At 44.8% G+C, this 23992-nt stretch overlaps 1 protein-coding gene across 5 annotated transcripts in view; it reads right to left on the minus strand.

The window, feature by feature from the left end:
- Positions 1–23992, minus strand: part of ENOX2 (ecto-NOX disulfide-thiol exchanger 2) — a 291168-nt gene that overhangs the window by 68573 nt on the left and 198603 nt on the right. The window lies entirely within an intron of this gene.

Raw genomic sequence — 23992 nt, forward strand, 5'->3', positions numbered from 1 at the left:
GCCTCTGTGAATGCCTTCCTAGTCCAAGCCATCCCTGAAGGAGATGACCGTGTGGCCCCCACAACACACCTGCCAAGTGGCCTTGCCTCTGCTTGAAGGCCTTTGGCAGGGAGGGAGCACAGCATTGGATCAATACAGCTGACTCACAAAGCTGATCACAGGATTTCTTAAAATATATTTTACTGATTGTTTCGTTTTATATCACCTTCATTTCTAGCAATAAAGAACAAAAAAGAAAGAGGGAAAAAAGCAGTTCAACAAAACTAGCACATCAACCAAGTTGCACAGTATATGCAATGTTTTATACCCATAAGCCCCCACCTCTGAAAAGAGAGGAAGGTGCCTTTATTACTCTCTTCCCCGGGGCCAAACTTGACCATTATAATTACTCAGTACTCTGTTTTTCCTTTCTTTGTGTTTTGTTCTTCCCATTTACACTGCTGTAGTCACCTATACTATTTTCCTGATTCTATTTATTCCACTTTGCATCAGTCCATCCACCTAAGCTTCCATCCATCCATCCATCCATCCATCCATCCATCCATCCATCCATCCATCCATCCATCCATCTATCCATTTTCTTATGCTTCTCTGAATTCTGCCTAATCACCCTACCTTACATTTCAGCAATATTCTATTACATTCATATGCTATAATTTATTGATCATACATAAAGCTTTTTAAAAGCTATAAGTGTTTTCCTTCTTCAATGGAAAAAAAAAGAACAGGCTCCAATAGGGGAAGGAACTTACCCAAGGTTATCCAGCCACTCTGTATTAAAGGACAGGCTTTGGAGCAACATCTCTTAGCTCCAAGTCCAACAAATGCATTTCAATGCCTAACCCTCCCTGAGGCAGGGATATGGAGTGGCCAGATACATAAGCCTGAGAAGCAGACTACACGTCTTCAATTCAACTTACCATGAATCCACCATACTGTGCTAGGTGCTAGTACTATAGAACGGCTGGCCCCCAAAATGAATGAATGAGCACTTTTGGACAGTCTTCCCACAGGCTCACAACAGTGCTGCTCATAAGGTCTGGACACCTGAGTTCAAGTCCCAGCTTTATGATCATGGACAAATCACTTAGTCTCGGCCAAGATGGTGGAGTAGAAGCAGGACCTCCCTGCTGCTCCAGCTTCCACCTTCCCCAATCCATGTAAAAGGGGACTCTAAACAAACTTTGGAGCTGCAGAACCCACAAAATGAGACAGAGAAGCTAACCTCCTGCTGAGGACAGCCCGGCAGGCCAGCAGGAATCCAGTGCAGCGCTCTGGGAGCCGAGCCCAGCCCCATGCCTAGGCCAGCCCCACACGGAGGCTTTAGCCCTAGGGCAGACCTGACTCCAGATCAGCAGGAGCTGTGGCCATTTCCAGATTTATCAACACATAGATGCGAAGGACAAAGTGAGAAGTCAGTGCAGTCTCGACTTTGGGACCCAGTAAGTGGGAGTATGTGGCTTTTGACCCCAGGGTGAGAAGCCGCTGAGGCACCAGCACAGCCAGCCAGCACCACATGGCAGCTTTAGCTCCTGGCCTGCAGAGTGTAGGGGGACCAAGCACGAGTCTAAGGGGTAATCGCTCTTGCTTTAACCTGCTTGAATCTGGAGTGTAGTCTAAGGTGGAAGTCCTGGGGTGTGTGTCCAGCTTGCCAGAGTGTGTGGAGACCTCAGAGAGGGTACCCAGCTAATACTTCCGGCAACTGAGAAAACCCCACCATTTGGGGTGAAAGCTCCCCTGTCTGGTGGCAGAGCCCTACTGTGGCAAAAAGCCCAGGGGTCAAGTGACTGAGGGGTGACATGACCAGGCAAAGGAAACAAAGCAGACAGAAGATTCCAACATTACATTCCTATTTTGGGGATAAAAAGGAGCAAAGCATGGAACAGGAGGAAGACAGTGAAGTCAGAACTCCTGCACCAAAAGCTTCAAAGGAAAATACGAGCTGGTTACAGGCCATAGAGGACCTTAAGAAGCAGATAAGAGAAGTGGAGGAAAAATTAGGTAGAGAAATGAGAACAATGCAAGAAAATTATGAAATGAGAGTCAACAGCCTGACTGAGGAAAATAATACCTTAAAAATAGAGTAACTCAAATGGCAAAAGAGGCTCAAAAAGACAATGAGGAGAAGAATGCCGTAAGAAGTCAAATTTGCCAGATGGAAAAAGAATCTCAAAAGCTCAATAAGGAGAATCATGGCTTCAGAATTAGATTGGATCAAATGGAAGCTAATGACTTTATGAGAAATCAAGATGCTGTTAAACAGATCCAAACAAATGAAGGAATAGAAGGCAATGTGAAATATCTCATGGGAAAAACCGCTGACCTGGAAAATAGATCCAGGAGAGATAATTTAAAAATTATTGGACTACCTGAAAGCCATGATCAAAGTAAGAACCTAGAAATCATCCTCAAGGAAGTTCTCAAAGAAAACTGCCCTGATGTTTTAGAATCAGAGGGCAAAATAGAGGTTGAAAGAATCCACTGATCACACGCGGAAAAAGATCCCAAAAAGAAAACTCCTAGTAATATTATAGCCAGGTTCCAGAATTCCCAGATTAAGGAGAGAATATTACAAGCAGCCAGGAAGAAACAATTTGAATATTGTGGAAACACAATCAGGATAACCCAGGATCTGGCAGCTTTTATACTGAGGGATCGAAGGGCTTGGAATATGATATTCCAGAGGGCAAAGGAGCTGGGATTAAAACCAAGAGTCACCTACCAAGCAAAACTGAGTATCATGTTTCAGGGGAAAATATGTTAAGTCAGTGGAATAGAGGACTTTCAAGCATTCTTGCTGAAAAAACCAGAGTTGAACAGAAAATTTGACATTCAGATACAAGAAGCAAGAGAAGTATGAGAAGGTAAACAGGGAAAAGAAATCATAAGGAACTTATCAAAGTTGAACAATCCTACATGGAAAAACAATAATAGTAACTTATGAAACTTTTCTCAGTAGTTGAAGGGATTACAAATATATGTCTATATATGAGGGTATATGGGCATATGAATACATATGTGAATGTGTGTATATATGTTTACAGGTATACATAGATAGAAGGCTCAGGACCAATTTAACAGGAAGGGACGATACTTAAAATGTGAAATTAAGAGGTGAGAGAGGAATATAATGAGAGGAGATGGGGAGAGACAGAATGGGGTAAACTATCTCATATAGAAGAGGCAAGTGAAAATGGTTACAATGGAAGGGAAGAATAGGAAGGCAAAAGGGAATGGGTCAACCTTATTCCCACTGAATTTGGCTTGAGGAAGGAATGAAATACACACTAAATAGGGTATCTCACCCTCCAGGGGAGTAGGGGGGAATGGGATGAGACGGGGGATGATGGAAGGGAGGGCAGGCTGGGGGGAGTGAAGTTGGAAGCACCCACTTTTGAAAAGAGATGGGATCAAAGTAGAGAATAGAACAAGTGGGAGGTGGGATAGGAGGGAGGGAAATATAGTCAGTCTTTTGCAATATATCTTCTATGTTATTGTTTTGCATTAGCCACACATGTACATCCTATACTGAACTGCTTATCTTCCCAGTAAGGGTGGGTGGCAAGGGAGGAAGGGAATGAATCTGGAATTCAAAGTTTTAAAATCAAATATTCAAATATGTATGTGTGTGTATGTGTATACACTATTATCAATGCTATTGTGCATGTAATTGGGAAATAAGATGTACAGACACTGGAGCATAGAGATCCACTGGAAAAGTCAAAAGGGGTATGGGAGAAAATATAGGAGAGAGCAGATTGGAGGAGGGGATATCCTGTGGGACTGCTATTTTGGAGGGGTGGGTAGGGGAAAAATGGGGAGAAAATTTGTAACTCAAAATCTGGCGGAAATGAATAATGTAAATCAGAAGTTAATAAAGCATTTGGTAAAAAAAAAAATAAAACCAATCTTGAACTTTCAAAAAAAAAAGAAAAAAAATCACAGTCTCTGACAGCCTCTGAAATTTGGATAATAAAGTATGTGCCCTGAACTTCTCAGTTGTTATGAATGCTTTGTAAAGCTTAATGTGCTCTAAGGTGAAAAATAAATGTGACTTTCCACATACTTTTGAGTCTGCTGTATAATAACATGGTACCAACTGCATCCACTCAGAGTTCCCAAATCTTTGGCCGGTATTCTTTGGAGCACAGGATGTAAAGGACCATCTAGTATGACCCCTTCATTATTTTATATAGGAGGGAAGTGAGACTCGGGGGGGGGGGGCAAGGTCACCCAAGCATAATGTAGCAGGAGAAGAAGAGTCCTCTATGATGCTGTTCTCCCTACGTCACCAAAGGCTGACAAGTTGTCAGGATCAGCTCCCTCCCTGGGCACCAAATACAGTTAAATTTCACTGATTGGGACTAATGATTGGGTATTGCGTGTGTTTGTGTGTATACGTATATAGATACATATCTGTATCTGTATGTGTATGTATTTGTGATTATCAACTTTTATAAAACAGAAACAGAGCAGATCCAATAACTGAAACTACTTGATAACATGTTGCCAAGTCCCATCAGCATACTGTAATATTTAAATTGGAAAGGAGTTCAGAGACCATTGAGTCTGACCACCCCCCCTCTGACAAATGGCACAGTCACAGGACAGAATGTCAGAGCTGGAAGGGAGAACGTTTTGCTCAGCTTCTCCACCTCATAGATAAGGAACCTCCGTACCACACACAGAGGGCCCTTGGGACACGGCCAAGGCTGCAGCAGGAGGTAGGGCCTGTGCCAGGGCTCACAGGCAAGTCAGTCCAAACTCTCCTATCTTTAATTTGAATTTCTACATCACTACATTGCCTTCCTTAGACCAGTATTATTTCTATTTATTGTCTTGAAAATATCTTTGTGGCTATCTTTTGTTTTTCTGTGGCCTCTATTTTTCTTCCTCTCTGCTCCTGAAAGGTGCAGATATAATAAAGATGATCTAATCACTATTAACAGGGAGAGGGGAAGAGGTTTGTTATTTCATTGGTCATAGTGAACTCCCAGAGGAGGAAATTCCCTCCACTAATGCATGTCATAACCTTCTCTACAACTTCTAGTCTTAAGAAATGAAGTGACTAAGTCATTCCCCAACTGATAAATGGTTAAAGGATATGAACAGGCAATTTTCAGAGAAAGAAATTAAAGATATCTATAAGCACATAAAGAAATGCTCTAAATCACTATTGATTAGAGAAATGCAAATCAAAACAACTCTGAGGTACCACATCTCACCAGTCAGATTGGCTAAGATGACAAAACAGGAAAATGACAAATGCTGGAGAGGATGTGGGCAAATTGGAACACTAATGCATTGCTGGTGGAGTTGTGAACTGATCCAGCTTTTCTGGAGAGCAATCTGGAATTATGCCCAAAGAGCTATAAATACTTTCATATCCTTTGACCCAGCAATACCACTCCTAGGGTTATATTCCAAAGAGATCATAGAAGTCGGAGGAAGACCCATATGTACAAAAATGTTTATAGCAGCTCTTTTTGTGGTGGTAAAGAATTGGAAATTAAGGGGGTGCCCATCAATTGGGGAATGGCTGAACAAATTGTGGTATATGCATGTTATGGAATACTATTGTGCTATAAGAAACGAGGAGCAGATGCTCTTCATATTTACCTGGAGAGGATTACACAAACTGATGCTGAGTGAGAAGAGTAGAACCAGGAGAAATTTGTACACAATTACAGACACAACATATGTGTGATGACCAACTTTGATAGACTGGACTCTTCTCAGCAATGCAGTGATGTAAGTCAATCCCAAAAGACTCATGATGGAGAGAAATATGTGCATCCAGAGAAAGAACTAGAAAGAACTGAGTTTATATCCAGGTGGAAGCAAAATACCTCATCTTTTTCCTTCTCTTGTTTTGTTTTATGTCCTCTTTACCATTTGTCATTCCATCTGATACAATCCGTCTTTATAACCTGACTAATGTATAAAGTGAAAGTATTTACAGATCCTATATTTGACTATATGCCGCCACGGCGGGGTGGGAGAGGGGGACAAAATGTGAAACTCAAGGAATTGTGGAATTGAATCCTGTAAACTAAAAGGAAACAAATTAATTTAAAATTTAAAAAAAATTTAAAAAATATAAAAAAAAAGAAATGAAGTGACTTGTGGAGAGTCACACAGTCAGTTTGTGTCAGAGGAAGGATTCGCACCCAGGCCTTCCAGGTTCTGAGGCCAACTCTCTGTTGACTACACCATGCTGGCTATCTATTCACTGCAGAGATAGCATTTTAATGTTTGTAAGGCACTTTACACACATTATCTTACTTAAGCCTGACAACCACCTTGTGAGGGAGGGATGTATTTAAAGGTATTTTTGTTGCCATTTTACAGAAGAGGACACTGAGGCTCAGAAAGGCTAAAGGAACAGCCTATGGTCACTCATAAGAGAGGTTTGAAGTCATATCTTCCTGACCCCTCACCCCATCACTCTACCCACCCCTCCTTGCTGTCAAAGTCCAAAAGGCCATCCATTAAAGGCCTTCTATAGGACCTGGTCAGGCTTGCAAAGGATTCTGGGTGCTTCAAAGATGGACCAGCTAGGAAAAGTCCCATCAAGCTGGAAAGCCTTTGAGTAGGGGGCAAGGGAGGGCTTATATGCCTGCTGGGTCAGTATAGCAGCTTATGAAGTTGCTGACTAAAGCTGGGAGGAGGAGCATCTACATTGATGACTACGTAGACCATTGGAATCATGGAGATGATTCAAGTAAGAAGAGGTAACAAGGAGCTGAGGAATAGCTCCCATGTTTCTAGTGCTCAGAGACTTACAGAGTAAGAACACATAAGAACTCTGTAAGGCCAGCAATGCAGGAATTCTTAGCTAGATTTGGAAGAGGAGGACATTTGTCCAAGGCCAGACATATGAGAGGTGCATGTTGGAGCCAGGGCTTGAACCCCAGTGTTCTGATGCCAAGACTACTCTCTGCAGTCTGTCACCAAGCTACGCTATTGACAGTGGGAGCAGTGAAGAGGAGACAGTTGGGAGAGGTTGGATGGAAGAGGACGGGCCTTAGCATGTCTTTGGATGTGTATGGTGGGGCAAGGGAGTGGGAAGAGGGACTATTTTGAGCATCTACAGGGCAACATTTCATGTAAAGGAAGTTCTGAACACTTTATGAACTTATCATGGTCCCTGCCAAGGCCAGGTCACTGGTCTATAATGTTATAACTCCAGAGGTAGAAAGGACCAGAGAGGCCATTGAGTGCAATCCTCTCATTTACAGAAGAGGAAACAGAGGTTCTTGGGGTTGCACAGGTAATAAGTGATAGAGCTGGGATTATCAAACCCCAAACTAATCAAACTGTCACGAGATAGGATGTGAAGGGGAACTGTAGCCCAGTCTAGGACAAGAGATCAGAAATTCAGAATTGGGACCTGAATGAACCGGGTGTCACCACTGAGATATTGGGGGGCTGCCAAGGGAGGACCAGCCTAGTCTCTTACTTTTACAGTACAGCAGAGATGTGGCCAGAGTCCTTTTCGGAGAAAGCTTCCAAAACCCAGAGCTAGGGAGCTCCCATTAGATCTTAGCCAAATTTGGTCCCCTCACTTCCTGAGCCACACTTTCCTCTTCTATAAAATGAAGAAGGTAAGAGTAGGGGCTAGATGGTTTCTGATGCTCAAAATACCATCCCTTCTCATTCCAATAACAACGGAAATCTAACTTCCAAAGAACCTAGGATTGTGCTGCTATGAAGTCTGTGCTCAAAGCCTTTCAAGTCAAGAGCTTGGGTTCTATGAGGATTCAGGGTTTCCTCTACACTACAAGGGGAAAGTGAAGAAAGACCACCAAAGATAAGAAATAATAACACCAAGAGTTGACCTTTATATAATACTATCCATTTTACAAAAAAGTATATATATATATATATATATATATATATATATATATATATATGTATGTGTCTATGCATACGTACACGGACACACACATGCACAGACAGACACAGACACACACACCCTCTCAGCCAAGCCTCACAACGGCCCCGAAAGGTAGGTTATCCCAGTATTTCTGTTTCTAATTTAGAAGGGAGGAAGTCAAGGCTCAGAAAAGGGCAGTCACCTGGCTGAGTCACAACCAGGTTTCTGAACTTCAAGTCCAGGCCTCAGAGATTTAAAGGATGTTAGAAGTAGAAGGGACCCAGATTCATATGCCCCAACATAGGCCATGGTAGGGGCAAAGAGGAGGTCGATGTGGAGGTCAGTCCCAGCCCTAATGCTCTGCTTCTCCTCTAATACCTTCTTTACAGATCCTTTTTCCAGGACACTTCCCAGTTGGATAGCCTTGGACTATCTGATTTCCCTGACATGGCATCATTTGCCCAATTGGTAAAATCAGAGCACCATTCGATTGGATGAGTTTTATTACGTGCCTCTGGGAGCAAAAGCCTTCCAATGTGCAGCTCATTCAACTTTGGGCTATGTAAAGAATTCCTCTACCCTCATTAACTATGTTGTCCCATAAAAACTCAGTCACTTTGAGAAGCAGGTTAGGGAAGCTTCACTTTAAAGAGAAAGCCCAGATGTTCCTTTTGGTGCAGCAACAATTAGAATTTCTAACCCTGCCGTGCTAAACATCTGTTCAGAATTGTCACCTGGAAGCAGAAAGGGTAAGAACTTCAAAGGTGCATCTGGCCTGATACCCTTGGCAGTGTTTCATCCAGGCAGTTGATACTGCGAGTGAGGGTGCACTCGGGACTCACGCTGTGGCCCAGGCCAATGGGGGCAGAGTGTAAGGACAGGCTTCACAGATATAGCCTTGGCTGTCTGAGCAAGGTTTTGTTATCACAGGCTTGCTCAGTAGCGGAAGGCTGGATCCAAGCCACTGGTGGGGTACCAAGTCTATAAGGTACCACATGGAGGGAAAACACAGACGTACACAGAGTTTCCCTGGCTCCCATTCCAAGGCTTGGCACGCTGGGAAGGGGCATACTTACATCAGGGAAGACACCTGCCATCTGATAATGCAGCCAGGCCCTTCCAGGGCTCACTCTTGGAAAGCTACCGAAACTGCCACAGAACTCAATGAGACTGACCAGCCCACTATGACAGTCAACAGGCTTTGCTTCTCTTCTTTTCTTTGGCCCCCACACGTTGCGCCCAAATGCTCAAAATAACGGTAGCTTGTTATATAGCCCACTGGGCCGTGGCAATCATGCATGGGGGAACCGAGTGCGGATCTAAGTCCTAGATTGGCTCAGCCAAGAAGGATCTCTTGATGGCACCCTTGGCTCCTCAAGGGTGTTCTTCTCAACAGTGCAGAGCAGCCTGGATCACTGACCATAGGGCCCCACAAAGGAATCTTCCAGGTAGTACCTTTTCATAAACTTTATGGATCATGTCCCCATCAGTACCAACAGGGCAGAGGATTGGAAACTCCTTTGAAGCATGGTATAGTAGGAAACACACTGGATCTAAGAGGCAGCAGGGCTTGGGTTCAAGCACCTCCTACACCATTTAGAGGCTGTGTTAATATAGGGAAGTTAGTAGCCTGAAGCTGCACTAAGACTTTTGGGACATCCTGTTTTATATACTTATCAGCTATTATTATTGATAAATATACTTAAATGGATCTTTGAGCTCATTGATTTGGGAGCTCCCTTCAGAGTCACTTCAGAGCATAGAGGGGAAACTGCATCAAACTTAAGAGTTTGAGGACCAGGAGTCAAATCCTACTTCTCTTCCTCTGTTTTTGGTTTTGGAGGCAACTGGGGTTAAGCCCAGGGTCTCCCAGCTATTAAGTGCCTGAGGTGAGATTTGAACTCAGGTCCTCCTGACTCCAAAGCCAGTGCTCTATACACTGCAGTGCTGCCTCCCACTTCTGCTATTGACTCCTTAGGTATCAATCTCTCTCACCATAGGCAAGTAGCTGCAGAGCTAGAATTTGAACCCAAGTATTCCTACTTCTCCTTCAAGACTCTTCTTTCCATTTTCTTTCCATTCCTTCTTTCCATTGTACCAAGCACGGCTTTCCTTTTTTTTTTTTTTTTTTTTTTTTGCTTCTTGGGGGGTGGAAGGCAGGGCAATTGGAGTTAAGTGACTTGCCTAAAGTCACAGGGCTAGTGAGTGTTAAGTGCCTGAGGTCATATTTGAACTCAGGTCCTCCTAACTCCAGGGCTGGTACTCTATTCACTGCGCCACCTAGTGGCCCCAACCTTTCCGCTTTCTATTGGTGATGGAGGAGAGTCAGAATTGAGGTGGGCCTTGCCTAAATCTATCCTCAGTCTCTTTCAGATAGCAGTATTCTCATGAGCTTGATCACAAATGATCACTGATAAGCACTAAAGTCTGGAGCTGTGCAATTTGATCTGAATAAAGTTGATGAAATGGGTTCTTTGGAATGCTTTCATCTTACTGCTAAAATCCATCCTTGGTAATGGCCAATGGTTTCTACTTCACCATTGTGACAAGCAAATCATTCTTGTAAGCAACACGTGTGGGAATTTAGGATCATGTGGTTCAGACCGAAAAAGCTCAAGAACCCTATATCAGGCAGTCACTTAACGGGTGCTCCTCCCATACCTCATCTGGGCATGGACGTGACCCATGGCTCTCCCAGACTGTGCCAGTCCTCAGCTCTCTTCTGACCTTCAGACTCACCTCTCCAACCACCTGGATTTCCCAGCAACACCTTAAACTCAACAGAAACAAAGCTGAGCTAATAGAATCATAGTTTTTGAGTTGGCAGGGACCCTAGAGCTCATCTAGTGCAACCCACTCATTTTAGAGGAGGAAACTGAGGCTCAGGGAGGGGGCAATCACATGGGCAGTTAAGTGGTAGAGATGGGACTCCCAAACCTGGGGCCTCTGATGCCTGATACAGTGTGCTTTCTATTTTAATAATAATTTCTATTTAAATAATTTTCTTTCTTTCTATTTAAATAATAATTTTCTATTATTTCTATTCTACCTCCTCCCCCTCTGTCACCTCTCACACCCATCAAGTTACCACGTTACCCCCCTCATTCTGTAGACAAGGGAACTGAGGGCCAGTGAGGAGAAGCAGCTGGCCCTCAGTCAGTTGTACATTGTAAGGGGCCCACCCAGACCCTCTGACCTCACGTCCAGCGCTCTTACCACTAAACCACACTGTCTCACCTTCTCTGTGTGACCATGGGTAAGTCCCCTCCTCTCTCAGAGACTTCATTTTCCTCCTTTGTAAAATCAAAGTCTTGGACCACAGCAGGGCTTCTTAGCCCTTTTGGGATTGTGGAGCCCTTGGGCCGTCTAGTGAAGACCAGGGTCCCCTTCTGGGAATCAGGTTTTTTAATGGCATAAAATAAGATACAGAGAAGGTTACAAAAGCAACAACTTATACTGAAAAAGAATGATCAGAATGCTAAAAAAAACCAACAAAACAACTTCCCAGACCCCAGGCTTGGAAGTCCTGGACTAGATGGTCTTGATAGTAGCTGTTAGCTCTAATAATCTACGACTCTAACTCTCTGAATCAATGATCCCAAATAATTATGGCTGCCTACAAAGCATTAAACAGAATCCTCCTACAAGCCAAAGGAACAGAATATACCTGGCTTGGGGTCTGTACTAAGCCTGATGTGCCAGATTTAATCTTTCCCCCATGTATTTATTTCTCATGGAGCACTGTAGGTGCTTTGCTCTGAATCACTCTCCATTTTCCTTGAAAATTAATAATTCCTCATTGTTTGTGAACAATGCATTGAAACGTTGGGATTCTTTAGCCCCCAAGCACACGCACACACACACACCTCACGCGGCATGATGCCACCACCCCTGTTGCAGGCGTCACCTGCAATGACGCCAAAGTTCCCATTACAGTTGGGAACACTGACAGGTGGCATGAGATGAAAAAGCTCAGAGAAAAATTAAGAAGGAAGAATTGCTGTATTTCCTGAAGCAGATTAGCTAGGCCATGGTAGAGATCAAGTCAAGCCACATGGGAAGATGGCTACACCTTCTTTTCACCCTCAGTGGGGGACACAGAAAGAATGTAGCTTTTACCATAACAACTCAAACCTCAGATAAAACTAATCTGTGTGAAAGGGAAAAAGGTGAGGAGTCACCTCAGGTCCTCCTTCACCTTTTAAGTGAACTGTCAAAGTGGCCTTCTGGAGATGACACCCATACTTGTCAGGGCCAGATCAGGGGTGAGCCCCTTTAAGGATCAGGAGGACAAGCTACTCAGGGCTGTCAAAAGATGGCAAAGCTTGCCAGTGGATGTCCTCTGCAAGTGGCTCTTATCACCTTGGGCCCTTGATTCCAGCTCACCTGGTACCTGACACCATTCCTACTGCTCAGACTTATGTCCATGCCTGTCCAGGATCTGGTCCTTGGCTTGGTGATCTGTAGGAACTGCTCTCACCTTCTCCCTGTTCCCATCCTCTGGGCCTGACTTTCCTGTACTAAGGTATAGGTGGGCATTGTTCCCTGACCCTCCTTGCTGTACCCTAGGACATCATCCTTGCTGTCTGCTTCTAGGAAGGGACCTTAGTGATGGCCATGATTTCAAATGAGCTAACAGAATGGGATGAGGGAGAGTTCTTGAGATTTGAGACTTGCTTGTCACAATAGTGCAGATGGGGCCTTGGAGCACCCCTCAACTCCTAGGGGGCCGAGTCATCCATCATACCTGTGTGCAGAGCTGGCCCTGTGGGCAACTCCCCTGCTGCAAGGGAACTCCCTCTGGCTCTCTCTTGCTTTCTCCCCACTGCAGTGAGGAGCAGTGGGAAAGCCCTGGACTCAGTGCCAGAGGCTCTAGGTTCAAATCTCAGCTCTGTGTGACCCTGTGTTAGTCATATCACCTTCCTCGGATGCAGTCTCCTCATTTATAAAGTAAAGGAAGAGAGCTGGATTGGGTGAACTGTACAGTCCTTCCTCCTCAAAGCCCAGGATTCCACTGCCATCTTCCTTGGTACAACTTAATTTGGGCTCTGCCACTTACTTGGTAACCCTGGGCCATGGCTAGAAAACTAGATTTGAAAGTAGAGGCCTGGGTTTGAATTCTAGCAGTGTGACCTTAGATGAGTCATTTCCCATCTTAGAACCTTAGTTCTGACCACTACAAAATGAAAGGTGGAACTAGGTCATGTTGAAGATCCCATTGGACTCCTTGAGTGTGTACTCTCCTGTTCTTGGGTGCTCTGCTTTTCCTGCCCAGTGCAATGATCTTTGCACCTCTGCTCCACTGTCCCCCAAGTGATTCAGAGTTAACTGCATATGATTCAGTGCCAGTAGAAAACAAAAGGCATGCTTGCCCATCATTAACTAGGGGACAGATTTTGTAGCATTTCATTTAATGGTTCTCCCAAGTATTTTAACACAGAAAGAACTGGGTCCAAATGTCAAACAAGCTTGAGTTGTTGACTTTCCTTCATTTTAAGTTCTATTTATTTCATATGCAAATCTACAGCCTGCTGGCTGCCTCACCTTAATCCTGGCTGTTTTAAGGCTTTTACTTGTTACTGTTAATGTCAATAATAATAATAGCTTTTTTAAAAGAACCTTTGGTGGTAATGAGCTCCAGAGCAAATCCTCACGGGATTTCTAGCGCAGTGTGTGGTTTGCAAATGCTGCCCACAGGGTGAGCTTCCTATAAATAGTGCACTAGGGAGGGGGGCAAGTCAAGCTGGGGGTCCACACTTAGCCACTTATTTCTGAATGGAAGAAAAGCCTACAGTCCTGACAGCCAGAGCTTACTGTGTAGCCAGGCTGCCTGGGAAGAAAGTGGTCAGTGACAACAATAAATATAAAAAAAACGCACACATTCATTACATTCCCTGTTGGGCCCAGCACCAAGGAAAGACAGAAAGAAAACATGTCTTTGGATAACTACCCATTGATCCATGATTACAGCTTGGCCATTTAATGCTGGATTCCAAAGCCACTTTGTAGCTGTCCTTGCCTTTGAGTGGAGACTAGGGGACAAGACAGTGGAACATCAGAGGTACGCCATGACAGGCCTAGATGGTTTGGTGCTGAAAGAGGCTCAGAGGATTTGGTGCTTAAAGAGATTTTCAGGACCATCTCATGACCCCCTAATTTTAAAGATGAGGAAACTGAAGCCAAAGGAGAAAGCCAAAGGAGAGAAGGGAATTGCCAGAAGGTCACAAAGATTCATAGGAGGCTAGAGCTGGAAGGGCCCCCACCTTCTTCATCTGACAGAGGAGGAGACTGAGGTCCAGGGAGGAGAAGGCAATTGACAGAGGCAGGATTCAAAACCCTATCCTCTGCTTAAGTCCAGAGCTCTTTCTGAAGCATCCTTCATTCTTAGGAATAGCTATGGGACTTAGGCAGTGAGAGGCTGCATCACTTGCCCCTGGGGCAGAAAGCCATCATGTGACTGATGTGGAACATCTTCTAATCTTAATTGCTTCTCACAGGACATATATAAATATCAATCTATATGCAAGGCAGGCTGTTCACCTGCTGGGTGTGTGTTAGGGGAACCTCCTGAGGGGTTCAGCCTTTGGCTGAGGCTTGATTAACACACTGATTTACATGTTGTTTCCATCTTGTTTTTCAAAGGGTACCTCCTTGAAGATCTTCCAGAATGAGAAGAAGGGGCTGAAAGACACGATTTTTGTTCTGAAAATGAAATACTCGAATCTATGAATGTACAAAACATCCACAAGAGAAGCTCTGGAAACAGCTTGTGGTTATTGTGGTGGGCAGCAGTAGGCAGACAGCACTCTCTCCTGACTGTTTAGGGTGTTAGGGTAGAATTCAAAGAGCCAGAGGGGAAAAAAGAGGCTCATCTTTTGAAAATGGAAGCAGGCTGCTTGTTTTTGTTCCTAAAGGGGACTGCTGTCAGCAGCCACATATTCCCCAGCTTAAAGCTGCCCAACCTGGGGTCGAGAAATCGACGTGGCCATCTGCTGTAAGAATGCTCCTGGCATCGGGGTTTAAAGCTGGACAGGGTTTTACCAAGGGTTGCACAGGACTGCACATCTGGAGTTGGGAAGGAGCTACTTTAAAGGTCACTGGGTCTAATGCCCTCATTTTAAAGTGAGGCCCAGAAAGTATAAATGACTTGTCCAGGGTCACAGTGGCAGAGCTTGAATCTGACTACATCCACTGACACCCAAATCATCACTCTTTCCATGCCAAGGAGCCATGGAGAAAGGGTACCAAGCCTGACCTCAAAGGATGGCAAAGAAAGGAATCATTGCTGCCTGAGCTCAAATAGAATTCATCCTCCGTGCCTCACTCTGGACTTGTGGATGCTGAGGCCTGGCCAGGTGAAATGATTTACCCACAATGCCACAATTAGTGGCCAAGCCACATAATGAGGGTCCAAGCCTTTCCTCAGCAATGTGTTGTCATTGAACTAGTGCTGGTCTTAAGAGTCAAAAGAGTCAGGTTAGAGTCCTGGTTTTACGGGAGCTTGCAAGATGGTCATTTCCCACTGAATCTCTTGGCCTTCCCCCTCCCCTTGATATAACCCTCCCTAGTAACAAAGAACAGTCAAGCAAAGCAAATCAGGGCACTTAATAATGTATGCCTCCTTGTGTGCCGCTAGTCTATCACCTCTCTCCCCAGGGGCCAGAAGCATCCAGCCTCATTTCCCTTCTCTGTAATCTTATTACTTGCTCTACCTTGCCTTACAAGGCTGTTTTAAGGAAAATGCTTTTGGAAACCTGAAAGCACCATCTGAATGGGAGGCAAATCCTAGCAGCAGCAGTGGTAGTAGAAATAACTACTAGTGTTTTAAGGTTTGAAAAGTGATTTACACACATGATCCCATTTAATAAAATGGAGATCACAGAGAAGAGGCAGTCTGGAAACTGGCCTTCTTAGTTCTGCAGGAATAAATTGGTAGGGCTCTTCTGGGCTGGAAGGCAAGCATCTGCAGCTATGGCAACAGGCAAAAAGAGTTAACTCCTGCCCAAGGGGTTAATGGGAAAGGAAAAGGTTCCTCCCCCCATTGCATTAAAGGAAAGAAAGGGGATGGAAGGGGAGGGACTCATTAATAAACCAGGGTGACAGAATTCTTCCCTACTCTTAAATTAGGCTCACAGAGGAAAACAGCTTTTCCAAAGCAGCACCCTTGCTTGAGTTGTTAATTCAGACATTATGTTTAAGGGAGCGGGATCCCCCCCAACAGCTCAAAAGCTGTAACAGGCAGCCTGGAAGAAGAAAATGGACTAGTCAAAAGAGCAGAAAATCCTAAGTACAGATGAAAGCCAAAGAATAAAAAGGACACTCAGAATATGGAAATAATAATGATGATTATAGTGATTACTGGTACTAATAATCTGGCAATCATTGGAGCATGGTGGAGTGGTAGGGCACTCACTGATGGAGAGTCAGAGAACCTGGGTTCAAATACCAATAATTACTCTGGGGAGCTTTGGGAAGGTCACTTCCGTCAAGGACTCAGTTTCTCTACTTCTCTGAAATGAAGAGATTTGACTAGGTGACATCTAAGGTACTTATGGCTCTAAATAAGGGATTTTTTTATTTTTGGAGGGGCTGGAAGGCAGGGCAATTGGGGTTAAGTGACTTGCCCGAAGTCACAAGGCTAGTGTGTCAAGTGTCTGAGGCCGGATTTGAACTCAGGTTCTCCTGACTCCAGGGCTGGTGCTCTATTCAATGCGCCACCTAGCCGCCCCCTAAATAAGGAATTATTAACCTAGGTCTGTGAAGATGTTTTTCAAAATATTTTGATAATTCTGTTTCAATATAATTAGTTTCCTCTATAATTGTATGTCTTTTTATTTTGTGCATTTAAAAATATTATCTTGGGAAGAAGTCCAACATCCCCCAACTGCCAGAGGAATCCTCAAAAGAAGCTAAAAACCCCAGTTGTAAATTTATAGTCCTATTAATTTATGGCCTTTTTCCTCCCTCAGCCTCAGTTTCCTCAGCTGCAAAATAAAGGGTGTGTGCTAAATGATCTCTAATGTCTCTTCCAGCTCTAGATTTATGATTTTATGAACCTCTATTTCTGGGTCTCAATTTCCTCAGTTGTAAAATAATGTTTAGATGATCTTAGGAGTCTGTGATATTAAGGAATCTGTAGTAAAACTAAGAGACACATTAGGGAAGTAGAACGAAGTGGAGCCCTTGACTTGTAGCTCAAGAGCTGAGGATTGGAATATGTCCAGGGCCAGGCAGGCTGCCGCGTCTCTTTGGACCTTGGTTCTGTCATCTGTGACACTTGGAAGCTACTTGTGGTGTAGTGGAAGGAGCCTAGAATCTCCTATCAGAAGCCCCAGGTTCAACCCAGGCTTTGCTACTTATGAGCAGTGCAGCTTTGGGCACATTCCTTTCCCACTCTAGGCCACTTTCTCTAGAAAGTGAGGAGGCGGATCTCCAAGGTCCCTTCTCCCAGTAATGCTATAGATATGTGAGCCATTAGAGTTAACCCAAGCACCAAAGAAAAGAATGAGAATCTGGAGGCAGCCTTCACTGAGAGGGGGAATAAAATAAACACTACTGATAATCCTCTTTGACCTTGGGCAAACCACTTCACTTTCCTGGGGCTCAGGTTCCTCTCTCTGTCTCTGTCTCTCTCTGTCTCTGTCTGTCTCTGTCTGTCTCTCTCTCTGTCTCTCTGTCTCTCTCTCTCTGTCTCTCTGTCTCTCTCTCTCTCTCTCTCTCTCTCTCTCTCTCTCTCCCCCCCCCCCACATTGCTATCATTTCCAAATGAATTCTTTGTCCTTCAGCCTAAACAGAAACCTCTAAGGTATTTTCCAGCTCCATGTCTCAGATTCTAGTGTGACCTTGGGTAAATTGCTAGAAACGTCTTCTGATGTAAATGAAGGGGTTGGTCTAGATGGTCTCTGAGGTCACTTTCATCTCTCGAGTTATAAGTTCTGTGATCTCAGAAGTGTTGGGGTCCTTAAAACACGCCTGCAGCTCGGTCCATGTTGACAGTATCTTAGAAAGGTGAATGGAAAGACAGTGGTGAGGTTAACCAGGAGGAAGAGGGGATATGCTGTGGCTCCCTGGCAGAACTGAGCCATTAAAGGAACAAGACCGAGAGGTTTTGGTGGCTAGGGCTTGGGGCACTAGAAAGAACTCTAGTTTTCTTGAATTGGAAGACTCGGGTAGCTTCATGTTGATGGGCAAAAGCATGAAATCCTGACCCCAAGGCCCAATGGATTTTGTTTTACTCTACAAAACCAATTTTCTGGGATAAAGGGCTTGACTGGTGCTGCATTTCCTTCGGGGGGGGGCGGGGCTGGGTCTCTGAAAAGTCCCATGGAATGACAGGTTCCATAGATATGGCGATGTTATCATCAGTGACTAGATGGCTATTCCCTTGGTAGGATCTGTCTAGTCCCAAATGCCTATCAGAAGTCTAGGCCCATAGGTCAGAGTGCCTTCTCTCCAGTATAGCTGGAGTGCTCTTCCATAGCTCTAAGGGTCAGCCATTAGCTCTCCACAGTGCCAAGTCCCACCATGAAAGCTACTTCCAAACCATGCCCGAGAAACTTATTAGACACATATATAAACAGTGCTAACAGGGTTCAGCAGAAGAAGGAAGTTGAAAAGAGAGCCTGAGGTATATCATGGAGACAAATGACAATCATAAAAGCAGCAGGAAGGTATCAGAAGGTGGCGGCTGTTCTAGGAGAATGTAGCTGCTCAGAAGGGCATGACCAGCAGTTGAGCTCCCCATGGGTGTGTAGCCATTTCTTAAGTAAATAGTCTTAGAAACTCATTTGGTGGGAGGACTCTTATACCCTGCCAAGAACAGCTGGGTGGAAAAGAGAAGACGCGTGCTTTGGGAACTAAAGAGCTGAGCTTAATGCCCATCGCAGCCTTCAAAGGGTTACATAGGCAAATCCTGCAGCTGCAAGGTACTCCTGGCAGGGAGAGGAGGGCAGATGCCATGCCTTTTGGTTCCCAGTGTTAGCTTGGCAGTGGAGAGAACGCCAAGCCTGCAGTCAGGAACACTTCAGTTTAAATCTGGCCTCAGATACTAAGTAGCTGTGTGACCCTGGGCAAGTCATTTTGCCTCTCTTTGCCTGTTTCCTTGCCTATAGAATAGGGTCAATGATGACACTTACCTCCCAGGGTTGTTGTGAGGATCAAATGAGATAATAACTGTGAAGCACTTAGCACAGTGCTTGGCACATACTAAATGCTGCTTGCTATTACTCCTGAAGCATGGCTTTCAGTTTGGCTGTCCCGCCAAATGAAAGTTGGGGGCAGACCTTGGAGGTAATTTAGTCCAACCCTTACCTGTAGAGGGCTCCCTTATATGACATTCCCACAAGTGGGGACCCAGTCTCCAATTGGGCCTTGAAAGAAGGCAAGGATTTTAATAGGTAGCCATGTCAGGAGGGTTTCTTCATGAGAGATAGTGTTGGCCAAGTCCTAAGGACAAGAGAGGCCAGGGAATGACAAGCTGTCCAGTTTGACAGAACAAAAAAATAATTGTAGAGGGGGAAAAGCCTACAAAAGTGGGGTGTTGTCTGGCTCACATGGGTGTTGGCATTTACCCACTAAGCTGAGGCAGTTGGACTTTATCCTGGGTCCTGCGTAGGCCACTTAAGTACAAGAGTAATGTGGTCAGAGACTATGTTAAAAAGACTGTGCTGACAGCAGCATGAAGGATTTAGTGCATTTCAGTGAACATTTACTAAGGGCCTATAATGTCCTCTATAGCTATACATCATGGAATCCCACAATCTCCCAGGAATCAAAGTTGTGGGTCACCCAAAGGGCAATGCAGAGACACTTGGTGGGGACAATGTGACTGAAGCATATTACCAATGATGAATTATGCCAGAAAAGTAGTAGAAGAGATATCACCAAGGAGATGTATGACTGGAAAAGGTGGCAGGTCACTTATGTATCAAGAGTTAAAAATAACACAAGGGTGGAGGCGGGGGGAGTTACACAATGCTAAGAGACCTAGAAAGCAGGCCCCTGGCAAGTTAGGAGGACGATTGGTGGGAGGCCAATAGACAAAAGTCATCCAGGATGATGGGATGGAGTTAAATTCTGCACCATTAGGGAAAGTACCCACATCCAGGAGATCATAGAAATACAGACAAATGATCAAAGCACTAGACAGATTAGGGAAGCAGTATGGCTTTGGAGTCAGGAAGACCTGAGTTCAAATTCCCCCTCAGATACTTACTATGTGACCTGGGCAAGTCACTTCCTCTATGCAAAGTTATTTCCTCTATAGTAAAATGAGGGAATTGGACCAGATGGCCCCTGAAGGTCCTTTTGAGCACAAAATCAATGATCCTATGAGGTGAGCAGCTCAAAGGGCTTCTTGCATCTTCCACCAGACCCCTTTTCTTCAAGGCAGCAGTCTGTCTATAAGTGCCCCCAGCAGGCTAATCTTGACACTATGGGTCTGACCTGGCCCTGAGGTTTCTTCGGCTCATAGGAGAGAAGTCCTGGCTGAGAGGGGTTATTGGTTCCCTAGCTAGGACGCCCACAGAGCTAGGAAGCTGGGAGCTCCTCACCTGAAATGTTGACACTGCTCCTCTCTCTGCAGTCTGCTTGAATGAGCCAATATCTCCTTAAGCACCTGCTATATGGCCAGCTGTGTGCGACACACTTGGAGTGCAAAGACAGAGAACAGATTGTCCCTGCCCTCAGGGTGTCTTATATTCAACTAGGTGGAAAGAACATGTTCATAGAGAAATATTTGCAAAATACATCCAGAGTAAATGCAAAGTGGGTTGGGGAAAGCACTAATAAGTGGGGGAGGGGGAGATGGATCAGGAAAGGACCTAAGCTTGGGTTACCAGAGGCAGAGCTATGAAAGGAGAACATCCAAGGCATGAGGGCTAGACTAGGAGAGAAGGCACAAAGGTGGCAATGGAATTTCCTGGAAGAACACCAATCCAGGCCACTGGGGCTGGAACAGAGAAGCTTACTTCACTCTTGACTAACTCTCTGGGCTTGTCTACCTCCTCAACACCAGCCTTCCCATACTGGAGAAATCTTCTGGCTGGAGCTTCACCCCACTCTTTTGGCTTATGAGTCCCCAGGCCAGGCCACCATTTCAAACATGCTCACTTCAATCCCTGATACTCTAGCTTTCAAGATTTCTTCTCTACCTCTTTACCAGCAAACTTGTCCCCAGGCAGCCCCAATCCCCCCCCCCCGCACCTGCCTTCCATCTTCCCCATTAGAATGTAAGCTCCTGTAGGAGAGGGACTGAATTTTGATTGGTATTTGTAGCCCCAGTGTTTGACCCATAGCAAGCACATAGTAAATGCTTTATCTAGCTGGCTAGCTATCAAACAGTATACAAAGGGGCTGTAATGTGAGATCAGTTGGGAAAGAAGGGTGGAAGCCAGATTAAGAAAAGCTTTTGATGCCAGAAAAGTTTTTATTTTAAACCAAAGGTAACAGGGAGTCAGTGAAGCTCCTTTAGCAGAGGCGTGACATGGTCACACCTGTCCTTTGGGAACATTGATCTGTAGCTGTGTGAAGAACAGCTTGGTAAGGGAAGAGATTGTATGTAGGGATCCCTACTAAGAGGCTATTGCAATAGTCTGAGGGAAAAGCAATGAGAGCTTGACTAAGAGTGGTGTTTGTGGGAACAGAGAAGACATTTATGTAAAATATGCTCTGTCATTAGAACAGGGGCATGGTGACTACTTGGATATGGAGGGGCTGGTGAGGTGAGAGTCAGGAGGCTAGAATGACTGCCATCTTAAATAACTGGAAAAATGGTGGTGTCCTCTCTCAACTGAAATAGGGAAATTAGGAAGAAAGGAAGACTGGGGGAAAAGAATAAGTTCTGATTTGGATATGTTGGGTTGGAGATGTCTATAGGATATTGGGGTACCTTCAGGTAGTTGGTACTGCCTTAGGAGTTAGGAGAGACGTGGATAGAGAAACTTGTGAGCCATTGGCCTAGAATGATCACTGACACTATGGAAGTTGATGAGATCACCAAGAGGATATAGAAAGAAAAAAAGGACAGGACAGAGAACTGGAGTCCACTGATATGAAGGGGGCACGACCTGGTTGATGGTTCAGCAAAGGAAACTGAGAAGGCATCGTCAGGCAAGGAAGAGCAGAAGAGTAGAGCACCGTGAAAACCCAAGGAGGTCAGAGTGGTCACCAGTATTAAAAATCATAGAGAGGACTGAGCAGAAGATTTAGTAGTCTGCCCACTGCTAATCTTACAATCTTATAGAGGGACTATTTCTATCCAGTGGGGAAGGGGACAGGAAGTGGGATTGCAAAAGGCTTACTGTAAGACACATCATCTCTTAGCCCCCTGGGCAACTCTTTAAGACTTTAGGCATAAACTGTGGATTTGCCTGAGTGGAGGGACTTCCCACACAGAGAATTCCTCCATTATGGGTACAGACTTCAACAAATAAGAACTCATATGTCTAATGATGCTTCATTAACAAAATGCTTTCCTCACAACAATTTGCCAGTGTTGGTAGTGTGGGTATCAGCATTCCCAGTGACATAAGAAGACACTGAGGACCAGAGAGCAAGTGATTTGCTTGTGCTAGGAGGTAAGCAGATGCAGGACCTGAATCCAGGGCAGGGACTTTGTTTTGTAAGTGTTAACTGGGCTGTATTCTGCTTGAGGAATATCATAGGTACCTGACATTTGAAAAATCTGCTCTTTTAAAAAGATTTATGTTCATTTCCCTTTTCTTCTAATAGCTGGAGGTAGAATGAGCCTTCAATTTTAACCTGATTTAAGGGCCTGGGAGTCGGCTCCCACCCTCCCTGAGGGTGCAAGTACTACAGTAGAGAAACAATCCCATAGCCACTAAGGAAAACACTTCCTTGTCCAGAGTGGAAGGCTTCTGCCAAGAGCCTGAGTGAGGCACAGAGCTCTGGGAGAGCTGTCTCACAGGTCAAGGCTGGGAGGCACCCTCCCTTTGTCAGTCCTGTTTGGGCTGGAATGGGTTACTTGGCCAGCCAAGAAAAGTCTGAGCATTGCCTTGTGCATTTAGGCAGATGGCAAAAGAGCAGATGCCTGGCCTGGCTTAGGTATCTAGGTACGAAGAATATGCTTCTTAATGCATAATAATGATGAGAATAACAAAATTTTGAGGCCCCGACATTTCAGTGATGTAGATCACTGGTTCCTCCAAGAAGGGATATATCTGATGGGGCTGAAATACATTGGTGGCCAACCCTTTCTCCCTCCATTGGTTGTACTAGCACCTTGAATCATTCAGTGCAACAGATATCTGCACTGGAATACCTTTGAGAGCATTCCCAAAAAGCCTTCTCCAGGATGGGATCTCCCAAAGGGCCCAAAAGCAACCCAGTCCTCCTTGGGACAAGTCTAAACACTGAGACATTTTTTTCTTAATTTTGAGTCTAAAGGTTCTTCTTTACAACTTCTCCCCATCCCCGCCCCCCCCCCCCCCCGATTCTGGCCTGGGGTCCCCAAAAAAAAAAAAAGCTTTTTTCCCCCTGGTTTTTTCTCCTCCCCCCCCCCCCCAACACCTCCTCTTTACCAGTTGAAACATCAGTCTCTCCATCAACCAATTTTCTCCCTTCATCACCTTGGTCATCCTTCTGTGACCACTCTCTAGTTTGTCAATGTCCTTCCTATGATATAGTACGTCAGGACCAATCCACCAACAGACATTTACTAATAAGCACCTAACATGTACCAGATACTGGGCTAGGAGCTGAGGACATAGTTCAGAGAATAAAATAGTTCCTCCTCTCTGTGTACAATGCTCCAGAAGGGCTATGACCAGAGGACAGCAGGCCTATCTCCTTCCTATTCCTGAATGCTATGATGCTCCCTTAATGCAGTCTAAGGTTGGAATACACCATTGACACATGGGAAAGTTAGAATCCAGTAAAACTGCAAGTCCCCAGGCCACAGAAATGTGCTGGGACCACACTCAAAGACTTTCCAACTTCACAGACCCTGTTAGAGTCGTGCTCTGCCACCTGGCATCTTTAAGAAATCCTGGCCTCCTAAGAAGATATTTTCAAGAAAATAAACTTCCCTACTTTCATTGTAGAGGGGTGTGTGTGTGTGTGTGTGTGTGTGTGTGTGTGTGTGTGTGTGTGTGT

This window comes from Petaurus breviceps, unplaced genomic scaffold (assembly GCF_028583685.1).
Source record: "Petaurus breviceps papuanus isolate PSGF00001 unplaced genomic scaffold, PetGlider_PUasm1.0 90881, whole genome shotgun sequence".
Lineage (NCBI taxonomy): Eukaryota > Metazoa > Chordata > Mammalia > Diprotodontia > Petauridae > Petaurus > Petaurus breviceps.